General features: G+C 25.7%; 1 long non-coding RNA gene across 1 annotated transcript; it reads left to right on the top strand.

Moving 5' to 3' along the window:
* The first annotated feature begins 2216 nt into the window (after positions 1 to 2216).
* Positions 2217 to 2857, top strand: LOC126549658 (uncharacterized). Its single transcript, XR_007603770.1, has 2 exons — positions 2217 to 2652; positions 2741 to 2857. It is a non-coding gene; the product is annotated as an uncharacterized LOC126549658 (long non-coding RNA).
* Positions 2858 to 8642: the final 5785 nt, after the last annotated feature.

The raw sequence follows: 8642 nt of genomic DNA, 5'->3' as shown, positions 1-8642 counted from the left end.
GCTACGTTCTCGAAATTTCACTCGTCAACGGCATTTTGGCTCCTTCTTGTCTGACACCACATATGACAAAATCACCAACCGCGAAAACATATACACATCGAAAAGCTCTATCGTAAATTGTATAATATTCAAATTTAGCATGAATATTATCGAGATAACACTGCCGAATTTGACGACAAACTAACTGTCACAAATATATGATTATTCATAAATTGTTGCGCTCGACACTATCGCGTGCAAATGTAAATGTTCTTATCCAAGTTACGGGTTTAGACGAGAAAAAATAATTAGCAGACACAGCCTGAACGTTATGTTCGCATTATTAATCGTGATGGCTTTATTATTCACAAAGGATGTAGTGTTAAAGACGTGGTGAACCAGTAAACTATATACAACGCTTTCCCAAGCTCACTGATAACACTTGTCCTAATCGTCTGCATATATATTATATACAATACATATATTTTTGAGTGTATAATGTAGGTAAATATGCTCGTATATGCATCATGTAAACAAAATAACGCGTAAAAAGTTTTGGTCCAGTTTTTTTTTCTAAACACAAATTGCATAATACTTGTTATTGAATAGCATATTTTATAAAAATGTACATGTCGAAGTATATTATTTAAATATTTTAGTTTTTATTATTAAATACGTGTGAGAATGGTATGTACAACATATGTACATAATGTTATTTTGTTTTACACGATATGAAAAAAATTTGTTAATAACTAAACATTAACTTTCACGAAAATAATGTCATCGGATGTTATTAACAATATTATATAGTCAGTATAAATTTAAAATAAATAAATATCATTATTAATTATAGGCTCATAATAGTTGTTTACAATAATTTCCAATAGGTATTCTTCGATTTAAGTTTATACAAACGTTTAGCCTAACTATTTCCTATTTAGTTTTTTTTTTTATAATATGTCATGTTAAATTGTTTTATCTTTGTAATAATTTAAGCATTAAAAATAAAAATATTAAATTAATTAATGATTTATATTTCTTACCAATTTTTGATTTTGAGTAATTTGGTCGTAAAGACTAAAGGCGAATATAGGAATTTAGGAAACTGTTTCTAGTTGGAGATTGTTGAAATTATTATTTACATTCTTACATTTATATTTTACTACAGTATAATTTGCAAACTCACAAAACGGAATATAAGTAAAAAATAGTTGATAAAAATGAGAGAATAATGTGAATAAAATGTAAACAATCATTTATTCAATTTCTGTATCGAATTTTTGAAAGAAAACCTTTAATTAACTTAATTATCCTTATGAACTTTATTCGTGGTTTGGTTTAGGTACTTTGATTATGGAATAGGATTATTATTAATTAATCTCTCTCGGATAATCTATTAAAACTTATTTAAATGAGACTATTTTCCGTCCATTTTAATTGATTATTTTATCAGTAGGTTAATTTCCATTTAATTAAATGGAAGTGATTGGTTTTTAGTAATATCATTCAATAATGATTCAATAAAAAATACAAGTGTAGGAGTTAAATTCATGCAATTTATAACCTAATAAGTACTATAATTTTTCGATTAGTTAAATTTTCAATTTTTAAAATGTATTTTACAATAATTTTATATGAATGTTTAACAATGGGTTTTTGTTTTAAAATAAAACTATTTTATCTTCTTCAACTGTAAATTAATATTATTTTATACGATAACAATAATATTGCGTATAGATTGCCATATGATAGAATTTTCTAACTCACGTTTATGAGTTTTAAAATAATATATAATGTTGTTCTTGTATATTCAGTATTGTATGAACATAATAAAATAAATAAATAACAAATACATTTATTATATCTAATATTTATCTTAAAACAGATAATTTGAAAATTGTATTTATAAAATAGCATTTTTTCCATGTGTATAATAATATAATAAATAATCCATATTATAAGTATATTGTTTAAAATGATATACTTTTAATACGATTACCAATCAATTATATATAATAATATAATATAATATATATATATATAATATAATATATATATATATAATATATATATATATATATATATATATATGTTAAATGTAAAGTAGTTTAATGAATATAAAATATAATTATAAGTGACTATTTAATTTTTGTAATTTATTAAAAATAAATTCATTTTTTTACTGAAAAACTATTACTGGATCATGTGCCGTAATACAGTTTTTATTCGTTAAACAAATAAACCAAAATAATATCTATACTATTGACACGGTACGCAACGGTCGCCAGTACAAAGTACAGGCACCGCAACGACCGGTCGGCACCTTATCAACCGCCATCACGGCCTACGACGATACGACTTAGTTGTCTCTCCCACCAACGCTCCAAAGGCTAGACAGGACGGGAAGAAAAGTCGTACGGGACGAGTACGAGCCGCCGGCGATCGCGGCTCTGCGACACGCAACGTCAACGCGACAACACGGTGTTATGATCTCCCGTGTTGTAAGAACGACGACCGACAATCGTACCACGTTGGATACACCAGCCCTCGTCCGACCACGGAGATCGACCGATCATCATCTCCGTCACCAGTACATTATATCGACAACGGTTACAGCTCAACAGACGCCGACCATACGCCTGCGAGGACGATCTACAATCAACCCTCCGCCAGGTTCGCGTCAATATATACTCGTACTTATTATAACTTATTTTTTCGTTAAATTATATTGTTTTTTTTTTTTTTTTTTTTTTTTTTTTAGGTATGGTAATTTGAATACAAATTATAAGACTAATCACATTTAAATTTAACCAGCTATCATCATTTATTTTTAATTTAAAAAAAAAAACTTTGAATAAAAACTCCCTAATTTCTTACACATTTCGGTTTTTTTTTTTTTACCTTAATACTATAATCAAAAATATACATAATGATTTATTACCTAAATAATTATTTATATATTATATTTCTATGGTTGGTAAACAATTATAACGTATCAATGTATCTGTAACAATTATTACTAAATGCGCAAAAAAAAAAAAGCGGGCAAGTGGGTACCGTTCTGCTGTACATTAGGGGGTGGGGTTGACCTCGGACTAGGGTAGGTTAAATTTGAATGCAATGATAGGTATCATTGTATACGAAAAACGATTCTGAACGAAGATGATTTGTCAGCCTAGGATATAATTTCCAGTAGTTGGTGAAAAAGGTGGTTTATGTTTTAATGGCCTGAATACACCAACATTTAAGTTCTTTTATAATTATTGTAAGCTTAACTTATGAAAAATCTTGTATTAAATTTTCAACTTTTAGCTACCTATACAAACATTTTTATGAATTATACCTACAAAATAATTTGCAAATATTCATAATTTTGACGAATTTTCGTCAAAATTTGAACTTCAAATGCTAATAAAAAAAATTGTGCCTATATGTATTCTTATAATTTTTTTTAATCACTATAAGAATAACATATGAGGAACTTTGTATAACATTTTCAAGTATTTTGATACAGCCAAAAAAAATTTAACGACACTTCAAAAAAAATTTTTCAGAAAAATTGAAAATGTCAGTTGTCTATAAATAGCTCAAAAAAACTCAAAATATTTTGGAAATTAAATCATGTAAAGAAAATGCCAATCTAAATAACTGGTAAAATTTTTCGCTTTTGCATTATTTTTTTTAAATGTTAAATGTTATTTTTATATATTAGTTTGTTTTTGATTTTACAAAAATAAAATGTTTTTATTCATGGAAAATATACCTGACATTATAAGTTCCAATACATTTTACACACGTCGGAACAAAAATAATAGTGATTGTGCTTATGAAATTGTGCAAATATTAAAATTTTTGTTTTTAATATACAATTATTATGTGTAGCTGTGCAAACGAAAATTGCTTTAACAAGAGCAACATAATATTATTAATTTTAAATTAAACTATTGTGAAAAAATGAAGAACTATGAAATCATATTCGTAGAAAATAATTCAACAACTTTGTTTTTTTTTCTTTTAATTCGATTTATTATAATACGGATAACCATATTATGTTTTCATTGTAATTCAACACACGCAAATAAATTGTAAAAATATAATCATTACCATCTAGTATATTATAATATAATTAGTGTATGAACAGTGGTGCACAAAATTATTTGTTTAGCTGTTGGTAAGTATCGAATGTTGCAGTAGATATCTATATACCAGTACAAGCATTTGTATTATTCATTAATTATTTATATATTTGAGTTTTAACGTACATTAACAGTTTTATAAGTTTTAAAGATTTGTGTTTACTTTATTAAAGTTTTTTAATGGTTTTTTGCTAGTTTTATGTGTTTACGTTTGAATTTTAAGCTTTTAAAAACTTAACTTTTTTATTTCAACAAGAATCAAAAATGAAAATTTAAAATTATTAACTAAATGGTAATTTTGTATACGAAAAAATCTAACACCAAAAACTAATCTCTTATGACAGTATGAATTGAACTAAGATATTACGTGGAAAAACTATTATAAATCAGTTTGATATTATAACGAAGAAAATGCCACCATCCAGTATGATTGACGAAGAACTGTTATAGCACAACATTTGAGTAATAAGGTTTTTTTTTTTTTTTAAATAAAATATCTATAGGTAGCTCCGTTTGAATGCACACTCGGAATATTGAACTTCATGGCGTGAAATATTTGAAATCACATCGCGTAGAGAGGTGAGATTGTACACAATAGAAAAACTTGATTTTCAGGATGAACTAAGTACATGAAATGTTAGAAAAGTATGATACTATAATAGGCGACTTGGACAACACTCGCTGATGGAACAAGTATTGTTGTTGCTTAAAGCGCAGTGTATCGGAAAGATGAATTCTCTGAACACGATAGCGGAAGATAGGAAAGTTATGTTGACCCTTTGAATAGTAGTTGTTTCGATTTCTTTCAAAGACTTTAATAGTAAGTTATTATCATCGTTATTTTTTTCTTGATGACCGAAACTCAACGATTTTTTGATTCAGCTTTACAATACAGTAGATTCATACATACATCCTTTGAAAGCTACTATAATTATACGATAAGTTGCATAATCAACGTTGTTACAGTTACCATCGTGTCGATACCGTGTTCATTGTTCTCTAGTTCAAAATCATATGAAAAAAAATGTTGTTCAACTTTAAAGTTATCATAAGACGTGTATTTAAGGGTATTAGCAACAGGATATATCATAGAATAAGTTATTACATTAAGTATAACTCATTACAAAACATTCAAATATAATTTAAATATAAATATACTACATGTATATTGTATATATATTTAAGTTATAAATTAGCTATTTTAGTGTGATTCATTCGTATAATTGGAAAATGTTTTATTTTATTTTTTATCGTGTATTTAAAATGTGTTAAAAATTTCAAAAAAGAAATAAGTAATTTGCTCTGAAGGGTTTTGTCAATGGATGGTCTCCCTCCTCATGAAAGTCATATCATATACATTTTAATCTCTATTATATTTTATCAAATTTTCTTATTGTACACATGATACAGATTGTAAATATATATTTTAATATAAAAAAAAAAAAATTCAAATAGCATATAATCATAATATCATATTATCACACCTATAGTGTAATATTATTTGAATAATTAAATAATGTATTGTTATTTGATATTTCCTATAACAATTAATGTGATTTATATTTAATTGATAAAATTATAATATTTATACAATTTTTTCATGCAAAACAGAATTGTATAGGTTTTTTTTTTAAATTTGAATCAATGATCGTTTATTACTAGTATAGTTTATTGGATAATATATAGAAATAATATAAAAAACATACTGTTGCGTAATTCATATGATTATAGTTTCTGTTAAGTAATAAATACTTAAGGATACGCACTACGCAATATTTTAAAGGTTATCATAGTAGTTTTCAATTTAAGTTATACTTTTTCAATAAAATAAAATTATTAAATAAAGTAGAAATAAAATAAGTAAGCCTATAATGAATTACGTTAAGTAATGTTATTACCTTACAATTATTTTATGTTTACAACTGGTCAAAAAACTATCATTTAACGTTTATAAAAATAAATTATGATTAAACTGCGAAATTATATAAAGTTTAAAATGTTTTATATCTCAACGAATTAGATTTAATTTAATGATATTTAATGTATAATTATAAAATATGTCGACCGCCAATATAATAACACTTACGTAACTATAAAATTACCCGTTTTAGATTTACATCTTTTATTAAAATCAATGCTCATTTTACATTTATTTATATAAATATCATTAATAGTGAGTTATATAAATGTGATTGACACATTTGAATTTTATTTTACCGAAAAAATCTAAAAAAAAAAAAATAAATGAAAAATATTGAAAAACGACGAAAAACTTTTATTTCCGGCAACAATCAATTAATGAACGACAAAACGTACAAGATATTACCAAACTGATAGTTTTATTTCGACGAATTCTTCACTTAAACCCATTTGTAACGACTATAAACACTGGATAATGCAAATATTTAACAAACAGTAGAAATCGTTTTGCCATTCAACTAATCCATTAGCGCACCACGCCTTAATAGTTATCCCAAAAATACGATGAGTATATTATATATATATAATATACATTTATGTATGCATGTATAGCTTGTTTGTATACATCGAGAATGTATTAAACGTAAACATGTTTTTTAATGAGTAAAAAGTAGATTTGATTAAATCTCACACAACCCTACAGATTTACTAAAAAGAATATTTGTCGGTGTATAACAATGCAATTACAATATTTGAATCTTTTTATCAAATAAATAAATGCAGTTTAAAATACCGTAAAATAATACAAATTTAAAAAAGTATATTTTATTTTTATTTTTTAATAATATGATTTTAATTTTATACTTCAAAGCAACACAAAATATTAAAACAGTATTGTTACATCTCTAAAATAATAACTTAACCACAAATTGCTGTTAAAACAAAATACAGTACATGGTTTGAAAAAAAAAATATCTGCTGCGCTATAAAATGTTTAATTAATTAATGTAACATCCATTTATTCATTCAAGAATAATATTGTAACTTAAATACATTTTAACGAATGGATATAAAATGAATACTTTAATAATATAACTTATTACTTTTTTTTTAAAAAAACTGTTCACATTACTCAGTTAATTATTAACCATAAAACAGTGAACTAATCTGTTAGTTTGTTATCCGAAGATTTAATACTTTATTGATAGTAAAATATGTTATTTTTAATTATCTTAAGTTATTAAAAAAGTGAAATACATATAACGGGTAGGTACCGAGCTTACGAATATATTTAAATAAATCAGCAATAATAAATCTTGCGTTTTAAAAACAGTTTCTAGCAGAGTTGGGTTTTTTTTTAAATGTTCAACATTTTTTTAAAAAATAAGTCAACATTTAAAATATATGGTTGTCTCGGATATACAGTAAACAACAATAACAAATATCAAATTAACTCAATGCTTAATTTAAAAAAATTACCGCTTGACATTGTTTAAATATCGATGTCCAAAAAACGTTTAGACCTAAAACATAATATAAAGAAGGATAATATCAAATTTGAATATCTATAGTAAATTTGAATATTTTAAGCTAATGCTAATAATACAATATACATAACTATATCTATTGAAATATGTGCACGATTCTTAGTTATAACTTTCGTCTAGTCCTGGTAGTTCATTTTTAAATACTTGTATCGCTATACTGTGTAATATATAAATATTACAGTGTTATTCTAATAAATGTATAAAGTAGATTTCCAATATGCAACTAACCAAATTAAATATAAATATTACCATTATTAAATAATTAGAAGATGATGAAATAACGATTGGTCAAATTAAAATTAATACCAAGATCATTATATTATAAGAAAATAATTATACAATAATCAAATTTAAAACAAAATACAAATCATACAATTACGCAACAAACACGCGCGTCACATAAGCGACCCGACCTCGCCAGATGACCTGATGTAGTGAGGAGAACGTGTATAAAAACCACAACACCCACACAGCATCCTCGTTGTGTAAAAAAACCTCACCAACGTGATATAAAAGCTAGCAGTGTAAAAACCTTACCAACATAATATACAAGAGGACAGTGTAAAACCTTACCAACATAATATACAAGTAACCAGTGTAAAACCTCATCACCATAACATACAAGTTTGAAGTAAAAGAAAACATCGCCAACATCAACGACTCAAGAAACACGACATCAATACCGAAGACACCAGGAGGATTGGACAAGATCGGTTCACACATACAAATCCCATATATCTTATTTCGAGAAACTTCTTAACGTTACTTTGGTTCACCATTTTCTGGGTACAAACCTATATTGGTAGTTGGTATATTTTCTTTAGGTATTTTTTAAAAACTCAAAATGTTTATATAATCATTTTCACTGCCTAACATCCAATAATATTTATCCTAAATCCTATATCCAAATCTCAACATTTATTCAACCTTTTCCAATTTGTACCAAATATCTACCAATATAAATTATAACTCGAGTCCAGTGTTTCATAACTTGTGTAAAGAGTAAATTGAATCGTAATTAATAGTGTTCATCGAATCATGACACCGAGATATCTATACA

The sequence above is a fragment of the Aphis gossypii genome, chromosome 2 (assembly GCF_020184175.1).
Source record: "Aphis gossypii isolate Hap1 chromosome 2, ASM2018417v2, whole genome shotgun sequence".
Classification (NCBI taxonomy): domain Eukaryota; kingdom Metazoa; phylum Arthropoda; class Insecta; order Hemiptera; family Aphididae; genus Aphis; species Aphis gossypii.
This window is presented reverse-complemented; position numbering and strand designations above follow the sequence as displayed.